Below are 19,083 nucleotides of genomic sequence, written 5' to 3' on the forward strand. Positions count from 1 at the left end.
TCAAATGCCTCTAGTGTTGTCAGACCCTCAGGCTTGTGTTTAAGGAACAGGCTCTCTCAGACCTCCAGGGGGCAGCCCCACACCAGCGGTGCTGAGGGATGGGTCAGCCTGCTGGGAGGGAGAGGGTAGCATTTCTGCCCATCGCTCACACAGACAGGGGTGCTCCACGAAGAGCGGCTGACGTGGGCATTTGCATGAAGTACACAGCACCTTCCACGGACCCGGCTTGGGGAGGGGTGAGTGAGGGCAGAGATGAGCTGCCTTTATTGGTGCTAAACAGTCAAGGCTCCTATCTTGAGTTTCAGTTCTGACACTTCCAGTATCTTCTGTGAGTTCCAGAGAAGTGCAGGAGTGTGTCCCCAAAGTGACTGCAGGTGAGTGATCACGCCACACCAGTCTGTTTCCTGGGGCTTGAGGGGGGCACAAGAAGCATGCTCATTCATTATGTATTTGCATGCAGTGCATTGTTAAACACTGCACACTTGGGACAATGTGGGAACATCATTCAAATACCTGCATTCAGAGTACGCACCTACAATTCTCTTAACTGTCCATGGCCTGACTATCCACTCGAGGCTACATCCTCCGAGCCACTCCAGTGCCTGTCACCCCGGCCCCCCAAAAGGGGGAAAGTGCAAGTACTTAGATGCTTATTTTGTGTTCTTGTATATCCTGCTAAAATATAAACTCAGTGAAAGCAAAAAAGACTCATTAGTGTTTCTGAACCCCCCACAGGGTATGCTAAATAGCTATAGTTGCTCAATTGCAGGTTCTAGAATCTATGGGAGCCAAGGGTTTTAGAAAAATTAACTCTTGATTTGGGCCATTTTGGGCTCTATAGATGTGCACTCCTTTCTTTAGGGAGAGAATCAGAAAGGATTCTCTACTGACAGACTAATATTTGAAAGTGGATTAAACTCCAGAAGCACTTGTCAAGCATTCCCCCACATTCCACCCCAAACACAGCCACAGCCCACCTCCGTGTTAGAGACTGTCCGGACCTGCCCCTTCTGGGCCCACACCCCTGGACCTCCGACAGTCAGGAGGCCCAGGACGCCCAGGCCACTCCTGGTCACCAGACTCTCTTCCCCTCCTAGACTGACCCAGTGCCAGGCGCAGTCACCACACCCCCCGGAACACTGTCTGTACTCAGCAAAAATCCTCTTATCCTCAACCCCTTCACTCTCCTCTCTGGCTTCCCAGAGGACGTGTCTGTGCCTGGGGTGTTCCGTACTCTTGTACTCTTCGCTCGCTACCCTTCACAGGCTCTCCCATACCCTCCTCTCCCCCTTCCTCCCCCTCCCGCACCAAGCTCACGGTCAGTTCCTGCTCTCAGGCTCTACTGTCCAAGGTCCTTTCTTGTTTCAGTAGCTACAGACTCTAGGTCACTCCTCTGTATTCCTTGACTATTTTAGCACCTTGCTGATGCGCCCCTCAACCCTTTAAAAACACTCTGTAATAATTCATGACATTTTCAACTTCTTCAGGGCAATTAATGCCCTAAACAAGCTGTTCTTTGACTCCTACTCTTACTAAACCAGTTGTCCTCGCAGTTCAGTCATTCCCAGCTGCTCCTGATGTCGTTTCAAGATTCCCTTCCATGACTAGCACTTCCTATCCTATCTTTTCAACACATTCTATCAGCTCTCCTGTTTCCAACTGTTGCCCAGCTCCACAGGAAGTTACAATGTATTGCTTCTACGCCATTTTCACTAACAGTCATCCTTCCTCATCTCACTGTTCCCCCTACTGCCTTTGATTCCATGCTTCATCATTGTAACCAACACCTTGAACACATACTCAACTCTCTCATCCATCCCTCCCTCCACCATATATACATCTGGTAAAACCACAACTCTAATTAAACCCAAATCGCTGTCTACTCCCTATGATTCTCAAGCAGCTGAAAATGCTGGAGAGAAAAACCACATAACCTTATGGATTGGTCTCATATTAAAGCCGCAGCCACTCCCTCTAGGTGGGCGCTAGTGGGCCCGGGAAGTCTACTCTACTTCCCTTACCGGCCACTCTCCCACTCTCCCAGTTGACTCTTTACCTCTTTTCCTTTCTTCTCAAACCTCCAACACCTCCTCCAAACTCCCTGTTGGCCGCTCACCTGGGAAAACACTAAACCTAGGAAACCATGTACTCTGTTCTCATATTTTCTCCCTTCCATCCTCTTGTTAGGAACGTGCTAAGACCTTTCACACAGGCTCTTGAGTTCATCCCCTCTTCCCTATCCAAGAGCATCTGCTATGGCTTGAATTGTGACTCTCCAAAATTCATATGTTGAAGTATTAACCACCAGTACCTCAGAAAGTGACCATATTTGGAAATTAGGTCTTCAGAAAGGTAACTAAGGTTAAGTGATGTCATATGGATGGAGCCGAATCCATATGACTGGTGTCCTTATAAGAGGAGATCGGGACACAGACGGGCACGGAGGGAAGATCATGTGAAGAGAGTAGAAGAAGGTGACCATTTACAAGCCAACAACAGAGATTCTCAGCAGAAACCGACCCAGCTGACACCTTGATCTCCGACTTCTGGCCTCCAGAACTTTGAGGAAATAAATTTCTGTTGTTTCAGCCATTTGGGTCTGTGCTACTTTGTTATGGCAGCCCTAGCAAGCTAATAGAGCATCTCTCCTGAATCTTTCATATTTTTCCTAGATCATCAACTTTTTCCTTTCTATTGAACTATTCACATCAGCTGTATACAGTATTGCAAAAAGGCTACATTACAGTATTGTGTTGTTAAAAACAAAACAAAACCCTGCCTTGGCCTTCCGTTGCCTTCTGGCTCGGCTGCTGTTATGGGAAAGCTCCTCAAAGAGTTACCTTAATTCACGGGCTCCACCTACTCTCCCCACAGACTCTGAACCAACTCGAGCTGGGCTTTCTGCCCCAACACTCCATCAAAAAGCCTTGTCTAAGTTCAGCGGTGACCTCACAGTGCAGGTTAAGTGGGTTCTTCTCAAACCACATCTCACTCACTTTCAGCATATCTGACACGGTATCTTTTGGAAGACTTCTTTCAGCTCCTGGGACTTATTTATTTATTTATTTATTATTTATGCTTTGATTACTCTGGTTTCTGTCTAGTCACTCATTTTATGTGGGTTTTTTTTTTCACTTTTGTTTTTGGTTAGGGTTTCCGCAGCTCAGTCCTTAGATTTTTTCTCTGACTATATTCAGTCTTAGGGAAAATCTCATCCTAGTGTCTTGGCCACGAAAGCCATCTCCACGCTGGTGACTCCCAAGTTTGTAGCTGGAGCTCAGGCTGCTCCCTGAACAACAGATTTCTCTATGCAAATGCCAGTGGGGATTCTGAGCTCGACTTGCTCAAAGCAGAGCTCTTAAATTTTGGACTGCCCTCCAAACTTACTCCTCCTACATTCTTCCTCATCTCAAAAATTTTGTTGCGGTTTTCTCAGGGAAAAACCTCAGGGGGTTATGTTTCTTTCTTCTCTTTCAATCATATATCACATCTAATTCAAAGGAATCCCCTAAAAGTTCTTTCTTCAAATACACCTACATTCTAGTCGTACCTCAGCATCTCCCCCTGGCATCCCCTGTGGTCCAAGCCTCATCTTGCTGCTCAAAGTTTTCCACACTAATTTCCAGTTCTTCATGACTTTGTTTTACTATGGCTGATTATAGAGAATGTTTTATAGAGAAATGCTCACTTTTATTCAGATGTGTGATGAAAATACAACTGGAAAGAGAAGTAGAAATTGGTAGGAGGAGGAGGAGCAAGCGGCACAGGTGAACATGAGGCCAAAACAGACCGAGTGGTGTGCACGTCGTTTTTGTAGGCCTGGTGAAAACTCTCTGCAGAGTGACTTGCAGGAGCGTGTTAAGTTAGGGAGTTCATCAAAAAATGAAGAAGTTATAAAACACGGGATAACAAAATACTAGACATTTTCTAAGAGGTACTGCTCAAAAACTACTGTTAATGGAAACAAAACCAATATATATTGGTCAGTTTTACCTTTAGAGGGAAAACGTACGTTTGGTACAAACTTCACAAATATCAGTGATGAAAGCCTAGGGAGTTAGCCCCAGGACTGCTCACCATCTGCAACCATTCTGTCTTTTTATTGAAAAACTCAGTTCAAACCTCTTCCCCTTATTTTCCACCACTTATTTGCCAAAGTTGTACACAGATGTCCAAAGTCATCAAATTGTATACATTTAATCTATATAGGTTTTTGTATATTAATTATACCTCAATAAAGCTGTATTTAAAAAGAAAAACCTTAGGGTTGCATTGCTTTTTTTTAGCATTAATATTAACCAATCTGCTAAACTCCCATTTAAAACTCAATACAGTAGGAAAAATCTGTGGTTCATGAAGAAAATTTTTGCTGACTTTGATTATTCTTTGTTAAAGGGAATTAATAATTTGTGGCCATCTTTTTGGTGAATAAAATTATTTTAAAATGTTTATTATAATGCATAAATAATGTTTTTGCCATCACTTCACCAACAACACAAGAGTATTTTACTTCTTCCTCTAAATGCTCCCCTGGAGTGAAGACAGTGGTGTCCCCTGTTCCTCTGAGCGCTGCAGGGGCAACAGTGGTCCCTGTTCTTTCCTTGGACATAATAACCATAGAAATTGTTATTATGTTAGAATGTTAGAATGTTAGAATTCCTCCCTTAAAAATATACCCTTCTAGAAGTCCTCTGCATAATAAGCAACAATAATAAATGGCTTTAATATTAATAGCTTACAGTTATAGCATACTTTGTAATTTACAAAGCCCACCACTAAGTTTTTGTCAATTGATCCTAGTAATAATTATATGATTGTATACTTCAGATGCATTTTATAGATGACAAAATTTAAGTTCCGCAAGCTTAACCTCCTTGTTTGAGATACACAATTAAGTAGAACGAAGTTAAAATCCATATTTATTCTGTTTATCTGTAGAGGCTGTACCCCTATCATTCCCCCACCTGCAATAATGTAAGTTAGAGAGATAAAGACCCAAACTTGTTGCCATCAGTGTGTTCCAGGTAGGCAGAGAGCGAAAGGAAAGGAAGCTGATGTTCCTGAGACGGGAGCTCAGCTGGGAAGCCCCAATCCTCGGCAGCAGCCCTATGGGGGTAAAGACCATGGAGCTGGCAGGGAAGATATTTAAAGACAGGGATTTGTTGGCTGAAATCTTTGATTTTTAGACTTGACCTCAAAAGCCATGGAAAACCATTGCTCAAAGCCCATCTCTCATCAAGTTGCAAGTCTCCGAGATCAACAACTGCAGGCTCTGACTTTCTACTTCTGGTCTGGGGTATTGTGTAAATACTGGTTTAGAGCTGCCACCTCCCTCTGGCAAAGCCCCACAGATGAAGTGTAAAACTGAGACTCCGGCCGTTCGTGCTTATTAAAGGCCCCGAGGTACCTTTTACAAGAATTGGGTGATTAACATTCACAATCTTGGCCTATTTCCAACAAGGGGAAAGAAATTGTGCTTCCACGGTGCCGCTTGACTCTGTAGTTCCATTGGGTGGACTGCGCGGAAACACAGCGCAGGGTCTAAGACCCTGGGAGACTGGTCAGGGCAGAGTTATGAAAAACCCATTCTCACTACGTTTTAATTTAGAACATCTGAGGACCACCTGGATGCAGGAAACCAAATTTATTCCCGCCTTCAAAAGAGAGGAGAATCAAGGCTTTAGGAGTAGTTTACTTCAATCTGCTTCGACCTCGCTTCCCGGACTGTTCTGCCGAACAGCACTTCCTCCCGTCTGCGGAGACCCCGGCCCTGGGCGACGAGCTGACACAGTTCTCCGCACACCTGGTAGATACCCGCCTGCAGCTGTGTCTTCGCGCTAGGTTCTGAATGGTGGCTTTAAACCTAAAATACCACACCCACATTTTAGTAAATAACTTGAGGTAGATTGGACAAAATAGACTCTAAGTTATTGCTGCAAGTGCAGAGGAAGGGTAGGAAGAGCAGGAGAGAAATTTTGCAGAAACCCACTCAGATGTCATACTTTTTGAATGTCGAACCTTCTAGTATTCTGGTTTGCATATCCTTAGCAAACAGGCAAATCACACTTAATAAGATATATTACATTGCTTGGTGGACATCAACGGGTACACCAAGTGACCAATGAGTTAGCTATCAATGGGTTTAGAAACACTAAGTTCCTAATGATCCAAGGCTCACGAACAAAGGAAAAACAATACGTAGAATGTGGAAAGAACCTAAACATACTCCTAGGAATAGAGTAACCCCTTGGCTGTAGTAAGTAAAATGTTAAAAAAAATATCTATGTGCAGCCCTAAGGTTGTGACTTTGAAAAATAAGGGGATACTAGAAGAAATTCTAATTTGGGAGACATAAGAAGGACTGATGGTGGTTAGTCATGGGATTAACTCGCTGGGCTTTTCCATTGCTCATATTTGTGAAATTCATACAGAATGCCCACTTACTCTCCAAGATAAAGTGAACAGACCTAGATTGCTTAAAGTCTTCAAACATGTTTGGGTCTAAGGTTACAGCTAGAAGGTAGAAACAAGTGTTTGGAAACTGAAGTGAAATCGAAGGGTCGAACAGGTTTGAGGATTAAGCCTCTGCCACCCAGGCCTGTTTGGCCTCTTTATTTTAGGACGAGGCCTAGCTATACTTGATTCTCTGAGGGGATTCTATTTCCTTTCATTTTCCGCTCTTAGGCGCTGCTTAACACCACTTAAGCCAATAAGTCTCTGGTTCTTACCCCAGGGGCCCAGCTTCTGGCAAAGTCCATTGGTGCCGCTCTTCCGCGAGGCCTTAGGTCACTTCAGCTATGCCAAAGGCCAGAGGAGGTTGCAGATGTGTGGCAAGTCATTAATTATTCAGAAATTGGTTGTCATTGTAGTCGCAAAAACAGAACAAAATAAAACAGTGCCCCTACCTGCCCCCCCAATGTTGATTTGGTTGTGGAATATAAATGGGAAAATACGAGTAGACATAGTCATAGCGTGGACAAAATTAAAATGTTTTTCACACCATTTCTCCTTTCTTCGTGTTCCTACATTCTAGTGAAATGGCCAAGGGGAATCGTAGTTGAAAAAGGGAAGGGGCATCTCTCTTGTGTGACAGAGAGCTATCATTTCCTACTGAAGCTCTACTTTGGTGGCTTAATTCATTAATCAAACAGATATTTATTGAGCATGTGCCATATTTTAGATACTACCTGAATCAAGTTCTGGAGATATAATGAAAAGCAAAAATAAGACATGGGACACTAAAGGCAAAGCCATTTAGGACAGGCATGGGTACCAGGCAGCCTGGAAACAAGGTCGGCAAAACGTTAAAAGTAAGAAAACAGGATTTTACCCTGTTCTTCCAGCAGCAACAGCTGTGGCCTCTTCCAAAGCAATTAAGCCTGTGGCTAGGATTCCAGTCCCATCTCATCTCAGCAGCCTCCCAGCCTTGGAACGTTCTTGAAGGGAGACTCTTAATCGATTGCATTCTTTTGTTTCTGCCTTGGCATCTCAGATGGTGGCATTCCCGAGGCTGATTAGCTCGAGTTCCTGCCCTGTGAAGCCAAAGCCACCATGTAATTCCCATTAGACCTGAAAATGATCCTGATTTAAAGCATAGATGGAGCCTGTAAGCTGTCGTCTAATCATACTTAAGAATTATCTGGCCTGGGCTGTATGTTCTTCATTTCTTTCGTAGTAAAATCATTCTTAAAACTACATGTCACTCATCGTGGACAGTGAAATAAGCATGACGACAGCCTCGTTTGGAGCCGGGCACTGCGCTGGGTGTCAGCGCTCTGATGCTGAATTGCCGAGTGACTTGGGTAATCCCCTCAACTGTCCCTTTTGTTTTCTCTTCTCTGTTCTTCCAGGATCTTTGATGTGCCAGTCTTTAAAACTGGACTTGCGGTGGGGCAGATGGCAGACGAATGGGGAGGGGAAGGATCTACAAAGATTAAGAAAAGAAAAAACGCCCCAGCCCCGTGCCCTGGAGAGGAGCACAGCCTACTGAAGGAGCAGACTTTTAAAGTAAATAACTAGAACCCCACGGGACGGGACTGTCACTAAGGGGTGTGCGGGGTGCAACAGGAGCATAAAGGAAGGACCCTCAGCTGCCTCTGGGAGACGACACAGGGCAGCCTGGCAGGGCATCCTAGCGGTACTTATCAATGAGCTAATGCTGAGGAACGAGGAGGGCCCTGCGTGGAAGGGGGAAAGACAGACATAGTTGCTCTATCATCTTTGAGTCTCAGAAATATATTGAGAGCAGATACAGAAACCAGTGGACCTGGGAGCCCAGCCTCTCCATGAATTCCAAAGCTCTCAAGCCCCACCAGAAAAATGATGCCACGTTAGTCTTAGGACTTTGGATGGCTTCTCTGCCCTATGCCAGGGAATCTTTCTTCCCTTGGCAAATGGGGGCAGAAGACCCACTCACAGCCGCTCTTCTCTCCTGGCTCATGCTGATGCTGGGACTGCCACAGCTGGCAGAAGCGATGGCTCTCAGAGCTGTGGTGGGGGCGACCTGGGCAGTGCCGAAGGAGATGGCATCACCCCCACCTCCCCCAAAGCGAGGCCGGGACCTCCTTCTCCCACCATTACAGTGGGAGGCCTTTCTTACTCAGCTGCTCGGGTAGCTCTAAACGCTGTTCCCAGTGAGGGTTCCCTCCTCGTCCTCATGAACCTGTGCCTGCCACAGCACTGGTGGCCTCTGTATGGGCACAGCTGCCCTGAGCATCAAGGGCATGCAAGTAAAGTGGCAAAGTGCAGACATTTCGAAGGCAGTCAAAAGCCTCAGGGTTATGGTGTCCAATCAGTCAGTAGGGGGGAAGGACAAAGATCATGTGACGCCAGCAAGGCCCTGCCACAGCACTCAAATTTATGAGGGGCACTAGGGTTCCCAGGAAGTCTTGCAAGCAAGAAATGGAATGCTGGCCCCACTGTGTCCCAGACCCTGTGAGACCCTCGGCCTCTCCTTCCTTGATTGTGACGTGGTAAGGAGGGGAGAGCTTAGATCACACGATTCTGCAGAGCTAGATCTTGCATCCTACGATTCTCTAACTCACACGGTATGTAAGATCTCAAACAGGAGACAATCTTCATGAAATGGTAGCGGGGATTTTAAAGACTTATCTAATGGACACGGTTCTAAGAAAGCATTTTCTTAGAAAATGCTCAAGAAAGAAATGCTTATGTAAGAATGCTCACAGAAGAAAGCTGTTCCATTTAATACGCTGCGTTTGTGAGTGCTCCCGTCATCTCCATCGACAGCACTGTCAGTATTAACAACTTTTTGTATAAAAGCAGAAAAAATAGTCACAAGCAGATTAATACAATATGAAAATGTGCGTAACTCAAAATAGTGTAATGCCAGCATCTCCCCTCCTCGCCCATTTGAAAAGCATCCCGGCTTCGAGATAAGCATCAAAGAATATGGAGAAAGCAGTTGAGTTGGAAGATACTGTTGGCTTATGAGGCAGAGGGGCTTTTTCCTGCCCTTCCTGTTTTGTGACCTGCAGCATGTTGTCATTACTCTTAGGACCTTAACTTCTGTGCCCCTCGAGTTAGGGGCGAGAATGCTGGCCTCGGATTGACGTCTGATGGTCAGGTTAAGGACAGGTGTGCATTAAAGGCTTTTCTGAATTAAAAGGTACATGGGGGTGGGCCATACTCTCTACCTGGGTGATGGTGGGGTCTATGGGTTTGGCTGTGGCGAGATGCTCCCCTGCCTGAGACTGCTGTGTGTGAGTTCATTAAGGGCTCATTGCTTGCAGAACATCCTCAGTCTCTCACTGTTGTTGTTTTACCCCCAGTGGGGAGCAGCCTCCCTCTCCGTTGGCTGCACCCTGACTCACTGCCTGTGGACCCTAAAGCACAGGAATGAGGCTCAGCTTGGCTTATTCACCAGCGCAGGCATTCCAAATCTCCTTCCTTTCTCCTCTCTCTCTCCAATTCGCCTACTCATTCACCCAACACATATTTATTAAGCCCCTTCTATGTGTACGATACTGTTCTGAGCAGTTAGTCCCTGCTACTTTGGAACATATGCCAGCATGGGTAAGACAGAGAAAAAATAGATAAGGTGGGAGGGCTGCGTGGAGGAGGGAAAAGGGGGAAAAATTGGGACAACTGTAATAGAATAAACAAGAATAAGAAATAAAAAGATATACATAAAAAGGATAGGGGTTTATGTGTGAAGAAGAAAATAAATGGGATGATGTGACAGGAAGTAACTGTTGAGGTGGACCACCCCACTGGCAGAGATTGGAGGCCTGGGGTGAGGGCCAGGAATCTGCATCACCAACCGGAAGGGCAGTGGACAATGCTGCAGCTGGTCCCCGACTACCCACCCTTTTAGCATCACGGCTCCAGGGAACACTCTGAGTGTATGACCCTTGGGGCTGTGGTTTCCTTTGTGAGTGGTGGGAGTGGAGTGGGGTGCATTTCATGATGAAGGTTAATTGCTCAGTGCAGATTCCCACCTGAAGCTCCCTCTTCCTGGCACCCTTCCCCACTTCCAGCAGCTGCCTTCTATGCAGGGAGAGAGGCCTTGCCACCTGTTGGCTACTGCCTCAAACTCAGAGGCTTAATATGTTCTTATCTGAAATGAAAGAAAGAGGAGGAGGGGGAAGCAAAATTGTTAACATGGTTCATCTTCTCTCCTCCCAGATCCTTTGCTGATCCCCCACCTTCCTGGGTCCTCCCCCAACCCTCTCAAATCCGCCGTGAGCAGCTGCTGGCCTCTTGGCTCGATGGGCCCCTTTGCCAGCTGTCTGACGTCACACATCAATCTTCAATCTTTACTGCAAATCTCTGCTGATCAAATTTCACATTTCCAGGACTCCAGCCATAAAGCCCCTTTCTCTGGTATAATTAGTAATTAGAGGAAAAATGTGAGCTAACAGACACTCAATCCCCATCTGTCAAGTGAGGAAATTCCCGTTCAGGTGGAGGCCCGACTGCTTTGTCCAGGTGATGGCCTCCCGTGGTCTGCTCTTCTTAACTGAGTGTTTCCAATGGAACGAGAGAGCTATGTTTCCAAGCGTCCATTTGGCTGTACACACGTCTTCTTCCCTTCTCTTGTCTTCTGTCCCGTCCTGCTTCTAATGGGAACAACACAAACAGCTCCTCTGACTAAAGCTCGCTTCCTAGCCTGTCACTGGTGTTGCCTCACGATCCCTCCTTGGAAGGGGGCTGCAGCTGCCAGCCGGGCAGTGAAGGGTCCTGACTGTGAACATGGGGCGTAGGAAATGGGTGAGGCCCACACCATATTTGCAGATTTGCCAAAGTGGGCACGTTTTTAGCTGAGGCCAGTCTTTACTTATTAATTGTTCTTGTCACTTATAAAAGGATCTCATGAAATAGTCTTCAAACCCAGGCTTTGCAGAGCTTGGATTTGCGTTATCACCATCATTAGTTACACGTGGGCCAACGGCTCAGTCTGGGTACCTCAAACACACACAGAAATCTGACGTGTTTCCAGAGAGAGGTGAGAGTTTGCTCTCCTTAGTGGTGTCGAACCACATCAGGGTAGCTGGGCAACTTCTGCGACCTGAACTCATCCAGGACACAAAATCACAAAGGTGGCACAGAGGCCAATCGTCAAGAAAGTAAAAGAATCTTAGACCTTGTCCTTTGAAGAATTGTTGAAAACTTGGAAGATTCAGAGAAGCGAGGCCTCAGAAGGGTGTTGGCTGTTCAAGGGTTTGCACTCTGTAAGGGCGTGGACTCATTCAGTTGCACCCAGAGGTCAACGTGGATGACAGCGACAGGGAGTGGGATCTTAGCCCGAGATTCAGAGCACCGGAGTCAGAAGGCGTGGGCCTGAACTCTGCTTCTGCCACGTATTAGCTGTCTGATCACAGGCAAATTTCTTAGCTCTCTATACCTCAATTTTGTCATCTGTAAAGTGGGGATAATAATTATGTCTAACCCAGTTGTGAGCATTAAGTGAGCTAACACACAAAGAATTGCAATAGTGTCCGACTCAGGGTAAGCATTGGCTGTTTCTATCACTACAAGGAGCAGGGGCACGATCATGAGCCAGGAAGCTCAACATATCTCGGAGTGCTCTCCATAAAAAATGGCTCGCTGAAGATGTCACATGAGAAAGGAGCTTTGGAATCAAATTGTCAATCATGACCTTGAGATTCACGATACAAAGGACAGTAAAAGAATGCCAGTTACTCTCGCTGTCCAGCAGCTCCCCCTATCTCACCAGGAGTGCCGCTTTGGTGGGGCACTAGACTGCGGCATGCAGTGGTGCGCCAAGCGCACGGGAGTGGAAGCGGAACGACAGGCCCGGCCAGTCGAGTGTGCGGCTGTGACAGTGCCTCCATTCTGAGGGGCCGGGTAGACCTGGCTTCTGCAAAGAACTGCTGCTCTGATAAAGTGTCAAGTGTCTCAGGGGGCCAGTGATGTCGCCCTTTAACCCCAGCACATGACGGTATAAAGACACCACAGGCATCACTTCCCCAAATCCCTCTCTGCCTTGAGACGTATAGAAGTTTAGGAAGTGAGTGACAGAGAGAAAACGGAACATTTCACTCACTTAACATTCAATGAAAAGTTCTTTGTTTCTGCCAGGTCTTGTGACAAACCATGGGGACGCAAAGATTCCTGAGTCACGGCCCTCCCACCAGATGTAGACGTATGGGCTTGCAATACAATACGATCATTGCCTTAGTAAATTTTAAAATTAAAAGGCCCAAGAGAAAAGACAGGAGGGCAAATGAATTCTGATCAAAGGAGAGAAATTTCCGAAGGCGAAGGTGACTTTCTCCCAGACCTCCCCTGGGAGATGAAGGAGGGGTACGTGTTATAGGTGGAGAAGTGGGGGAGGGGGGCGAAAGCATCCTCATCAGAGAGAGGAAGACGGGGGAGGGACCTGAGGGAAAGGGGCCAGAGCAAAGACAGACTGTTGCTCAAAGACAAGAGGACATCAAAAGTGGTGCCACATTCAGAGATTACTGGGTTAAGGGCTTAATAACCAAGAGGCTCTGAGGTTTCATATTTACTTCTATTGCTTGGGACATTACTTTAATCAACTGCACCCTTTTTTGAACTGTTTGAGTCTTGGTTTATTTGAAAAAACGGGGGAGGGATGAAGTAGGTTTCTAAGACCCTCTCCTTATTTCTTTGATTCCACAACAGTTTAGAAAGTGGGACTCACAATGTTCTATGTTTGTATCACAGCCTAATACCAGCCAACCCATTCTATGAAATTGTAAAATCTTCACCTTACATCAACCATATTCAATTACCTAATTATTAGGTTTGCACTTTCCTGACCTCTTCTTCATTTTTCTTTCTCATCCCTTACTTTCAAAGGGAGACGCTTCGACGCAGAATTCCAAGTGCGGCCTCTCCTCGGGGTGCAGAGAACATCCATCTTCCGTGCACCGGCACGATGATTCTGTCTCCGGCTAATTCTCTCGCCACAAAACACTGCAAACTCATGTGTTTCTGGTTACTTGCTCCCAAATGCATTACTTTGCATTTTTCAATGTTGAATCCCATCTCATTATTTTCCACCCATATTGCTATAATCTCTTAATGTCATTCATGTGTGCACTGCCTGCCCACACTGGGGTCTGCTTCTCCTAGCGTGGTACCATCTGCATGTTCCACTCATCTTTCTTAAAGAACACTGGGTCTAATACTTTGCCCCTGTCTCGTTGTGCATTACTGCCCAGCCTGATGCCTGGTCCTAATGATGGCACTCACATCCTAGGCAGCCCTTGTCTTTCAGTCAGAAACGTCACTCAGCAAATTCACTTAAAAATTCAAATGCTGCTTCTTCATGTTATTATTGCTTAGTTCTTCTGAATTTCAACATCTTATATTTGGATGCTATTATCAACGTAACATTATTCAACGCCGCTGTTTTACAGATGAAGGAACAAGCCCAGAGTGTGCAGTTGGTAAGGCAGGTTCTGGAAGAAACCAGTACGAAGGTTCCCATCTTCCAGACCAGGAGAGAGAGGGTACATAGAGAATCTTCCTAAGGAGATAGGGTAGGGAGGGCAAGGAGATGGGAAAAGTGAAGAAGAAATAATGTTCAATTTCCTTGCTCTGAGTAGAGCTGCACGACTATGATACCAATGTAATTCTCAAGCCCAAGAATCTCACTCTCAGCGAGATGCATTCACGGTGCCCTGCCGCCCTCTCCCTTTTCAGGAGCCTCCCCGAGGCCTGCAGGGTGGGTGGGGCTTGTCCATCCCCAGCAGTCACAGGGCCGTGCTCTAATGAATAATGTTGTTCACAATCCCTTTCCTCTGTTCCCAGGTCGGTCTCATAGTATTTGTTTTTAGCCAAATTCCTGGATTCCTCTCCATTCTTCATTAGCCTTCAAAAATATAAGCTGATTGTTTTCTGCTAATCTTTGTGCATTCCTGATTTCCAAATACCCACCAAACTTATTTATAATTCATCTTCCTTTGGACCATTTTTATGGTTTCCTAATTTACCATCTGTTGCCTGATTTGTGCAAGAGATCGGAGTCTGGTGCAGTATTTTCTGTTGCCTGGTCATCATTTGCTGACTTATTTAAAAAACATTTCCAGTGTCTTCTCGAACACAATGATCATAAATGAAAAATCTTTACTCTTTTTAGACAGTTATCCTAGCATTGTCATTCTGAATTTTTTGTGCCAAGTTTTCTCTCCAAGTATTGACTGAGTCTGGGTCTACAAGATACCCGAACATGCAAATGAAAAAGCAAAAAAATCCAGCTGAACTACTCAGATGTGTCTCCACCAAATGCAGGTGTTGGCCAAGTGCGGATGGTGCATCAGGATGATGAGTGAGGCCCCCTACCGTCAACATGTGCATCGTAGTGCTTTAGTGGGTGACGATGCAGCTCGACTCTGCAATAGCCGAGAGGAGTGGCAGTTTCTGGTAGAGTCAACCCCTGTGTGATAAGAACCTCTGACTCACTAGCTGGGATGACCAGGATGAAGTCACTTGTCCTGGGTGCAGGCTATGGGCTTGTTACTGTAAAGAACTGTGGGTTAGGAAGTGGGCCTCTATCCCAGCAAAAATAAATCCAGATGCAAAAAATTTAAGGGAGAAAAAACCAGGAACTTGACTTTTCCTTGGCTGTAGAATTGTGGTGAATATTTCAAAATAGCCGTGGTATCCAGTTCTTTGTTTACAGAATTTGCCTAACTCTTCCCTGGATGAAATCAACTGAAAAATACATATTTTGCATTTAAACATTAATTGTAATTCTGGAAGATTTGAAACTTTGAATACATGGTGCCTTTCGCATTCTCTCAATATTCCAGTGAAGAGTTTTATTTATCGTTAATTTATCAAGTGACTGGAGTGAGGCATAGGAAGTTTCACATAAAAGCAGACAACATTTTAAGACTAGACCTGAGTCTAGGATTATAGATTTGAGGGGCTTTAAAGGTATTTGAAAAAACAACCCCCATCCAATGCTTGAAGTGGCTCCTGATTGGCACATTTGTTTGAGAAGGAATCCAACCAGTTCTAGAGACAGGGAATGGCCTTATTACTATTTTTTAAAATTTTCCTAAGAATCTACCTCTCTGTGGCTTCTGTTTGCTGAACCCTGACTTCCCCCTTGGCCCACAGAACAAGTCAGGCTGTCTTTTTATATCACTGGTATTTGAAATGATTTATCACATCCTTTACCCTTCACCCCTCGCCTGTCCTGAATCTCAGCCAGGGCTTCTCTTCTGCAGCTACCTCTGTCCATCCTCTCATGAGGTCTGAGGCTCCTCCCCGAAGGTGTCCCGGCTTGTTTGTGTTTCTCTTAAAGCACCAAGCCAGGGGGCTGTGGCTCCTTGAGCCCCCCCACCCCTGAGCCCCGGCTCTGCCTGGAGTGTGGCACACACCACCAAGGAGGGAGGGCCCTCACCAGCCACAGCTAGGTGGCTTCCACCGGGGTCTCTGTTTCCCCTCAGAGGCCTGGCTCTCTGATGGCGAACAGAAACTTGAGTAATGTCTCCATCCGGCGCAGTTAACTGCTCCTCACAGCAGCCGCCGCTGCCACCCAGCTTCTCCTGGCGGGGCTCCAGGACAAGGTGAGGGCTCTGAAACTTTTACACAGCACGGAACAGGTCAGGGACTCTGACAGGCGCCCAGACCACCTCCTGATGGAAAGTGTGACCTGGCAGGCCGTGGCCAGCAGCAGCGGTCCTGGTGCGCAGGGCAGGGCCAAGCAGCAAATGTACGTACGTGCTCCCTCTCCATGCTGGGGGATGCCCCCTTTTCTTACCTGAGCTCAGCCGAGGCCCCCACACATCTGCAGTCTCTTTACAACTTCTGGCAGCCATTCTTTGGTGCCTCCCCAGGTAAGAACAACTGGATTTTCCTCCCACCTTTTAGCTTTTCTCCAGGTACAGTGTAACACGACCCCATCCAGAACTGAAATGTCTTTGCATTGTGGTTGGTATGTACCACTGGCACCTTGGGTTTATAGAAAAGGGTAAAATTTCTGCCTTGTACTGCGACTATAAAAACTCTTAACCTAATTTTCCAGCTGAGCCAATTTCAAATTAAATGGTTTCATGTCAGGAACATCAACATCTGGACGGGACTCTAACAGATCCTGTGATAAATCAGCAGCTGCTGTGGGCAAAAGGTCACTCTAATTCCAGATCCTCTGCCTGGAAAACACCAAGACGATACATAAAATCACCACACAGATCGTGTAACAGCCACAAGGGACTCATGTGGGAGAGGGTGTACAGGCGAGCAGGACAGCCTTGGGTGGCAGAGTTGGCGATCCCTGTGACACTGCTGTTAGTGTAACTAGTTGGTGGGGGTGCAGCCCGTTCTTGTGCCCCCTCACAGCAGAACCTGGCACGTCACTGCATCCTCAAAACAGATCCAATAGGCGACAATGGTAAAAACATACCGGCGGAGGTGGTGGGGAAGAGAGTTTACAGCACAGACTATTTGACGACGCTTCGTGAAATCCTATTTAAACATCTCGGCCAATTCCTGAGAGTTCCCCTCTGGGCCCTTGCGGCTTCTTCTTTCCTCATTCTCCAGCCCCCCTTAGGGCCGTGTCTCCCTTGCCTCCCTGGCTCCTACTCTCAGCTGAGGCTCCAGCGCAACCACGGACCATCCCCGGGTTTCTCTCCACCCTGTTCTTACACAGAGCACTGCCCACCTTCTCAGCATCTGATCGGCAGCTCCCTACCCAAGGCCCCATGCAGCAAGCTAAGGCCTCCTCTTAGGGCCCACTCATCTTGAGAGTGGTAAGAGTGGGGTTGGGGTGGTGACTACCAGAGCATTTTCCTAGACATAACTTTCCCCGACACAGAGGTACATCACTTCGCACTGTATGGAGCACTTAATGTACAAGCCAAAATGGCAGATTCTAGCATTACCAGTAAATACTATTACTTTAGAGGGGAAAAAAACTCTGATGCTCACCTATCCGTTCTCTTTGGACTTGAAATTTACATCAATAGGTACTCTGTGGATTTTGGTTTTAAGGACTTCCATTCTTTGTGATTCCCAAACTTTTCATTCCAAAGAAAAAACTCGTAAGGACCTCACAAAGGCTGTGGCAAGATTCTCATTCTGTGTATCTGGTCAGAAACCCAGGAATCTGTATTTTAACAACCTCCACTAGTGATTGAAATGCAGGCGCTTTATGGCCCACCTTCAAGAAACACCATCTCCGGGTTCCCAGCTTGAATGCCTTTCTCCCTCCCATCCCCACTACCAGGCCAGTTTTCTTGAAGCCACCCTGGTCATTTGCATGCCCAGTCCTTTGTGCTCTTTCTTAACGAGGGCCACCCTAACCTCCCCGAGTCTCATCAGACTTATCCCAAGCCATTACTGACCACACTCGCTGCTCCTACCCTTACCTGCTTACAGTGAATACACAAAGCAGTGGTCGCAGATGCCACAGAGGCATCCTTCAGTAATACAGTCTAGGGAGTTCTGCTCTGCTCGAACCCCTCCAGTGGTTGCTGATCTCATTCAGGATGAAAGTCTTGCAAGGTTCCTGCAATCTGGCCCAGTCGTCTCTCTGGCCTCATTTCTCACCACTCTGCCTCCTTCACACTGCTCCGGCCACAAAGGCCGGGCCAGGGACCCTGTGCTTCCTGTTCCCTCTTTCTCTTTGAAAAGAGAAAGTGGGTTTTGCTAACACGAATGAGATTCTTGAATGTGGAGCATCATGTGAGTATCCACGGGAAGGCTATGTGAAGTCATAGCCTTACCCCAGACCCAGCTGTATGGCCCCGATGGCTTTGGCCGAGCTTCTCCACTGCCCCTGCTAGACTGTGAGCTTTCCAACACTGATACACATCCCATTCTTTGTCCACCATCACCCAGTTTATGTATGACACAGGCGCTCAGTGTTTGTTGGGGGAAGTAATGACACTATGGCTGTATTAAGAGACGGTCTTATTCTGTCCACCCTTGAAAGATATAGATTCCACCCACACATACACCCGTTATTTCTGTCCTGTCCTCTGGTTCCCAGCTCTTGGTTTCATGACACTGAGTCCATTCAGGGAGTGTGTCTGGGGTAGCACAAGCCCATCAACTAAGGAAGAGAAAGTATAGATGGTAACCAATGTCCCTTTGACAACTGGGTAGGAGCATCACACTTTTCAGAGACTCACTGAACATCATACTGGAAAAGGACCTTGAACGGTATGCAGGCTGAGTTTTTCACTGATGCATGACTTCCTGACCCGTGGCTGACAGCCTTTACCCAGACAGCTCCACCTTCTAAAAGAGCCCTTCTGCAGCTTCAATTATTTAAAAAAATCTCCTTATACTAAGCCCGAACCTATCTCCCATCACTCACGGTTGCAGAGCTACGCATTTCCTAGGACTGCACAACCGACCCTTGGTACAGGTGCTGGCGCATACTAAGTATCACATAACGCTACCAACTTTTTTGTTCTTTACGCAGTGGTCTCCACTCTTAATCATTAAAGAGAGCTATCAGTTCCTCTCTGGGAAAGTAATTCATAACGTAATTTCCTTTCCTAATTTTATGCTAGTTCCTACCACTTGGAGACTTCCGAATATGCTTCAAAGAATAACAACGACTGTCAGTTTGTTTTTCCCTCACCAAGGAGACCCCTGTTCCTCTGTGTGACG

The 19,083-nt window shown here is 46.5% G+C and overlaps 1 long non-coding RNA gene across 1 annotated transcript; it reads left to right on the forward strand.

The window, feature by feature from the left end:
- The first annotated feature begins 202 nt into the window (after window positions 1-202).
- On the forward strand, window positions 203-13,602 carry LOC123480787 (uncharacterized). Its single transcript, XR_006656901.2, has 4 exons — window positions 203-374; window positions 7,851-8,007; window positions 12,565-12,628; window positions 13,309-13,602. It is a non-coding gene; the product is annotated as an uncharacterized lncRNA (long non-coding RNA).
- The last annotated feature ends 5,481 nt before the right edge of the window (window positions 13,603-19,083 follow it).

Source organism: Desmodus rotundus, chromosome 12 (genome assembly GCF_022682495.2).
Source record: "Desmodus rotundus isolate HL8 chromosome 12, HLdesRot8A.1, whole genome shotgun sequence".
NCBI lineage: Eukaryota > Metazoa > Chordata > Mammalia > Chiroptera > Phyllostomidae > Desmodus > Desmodus rotundus.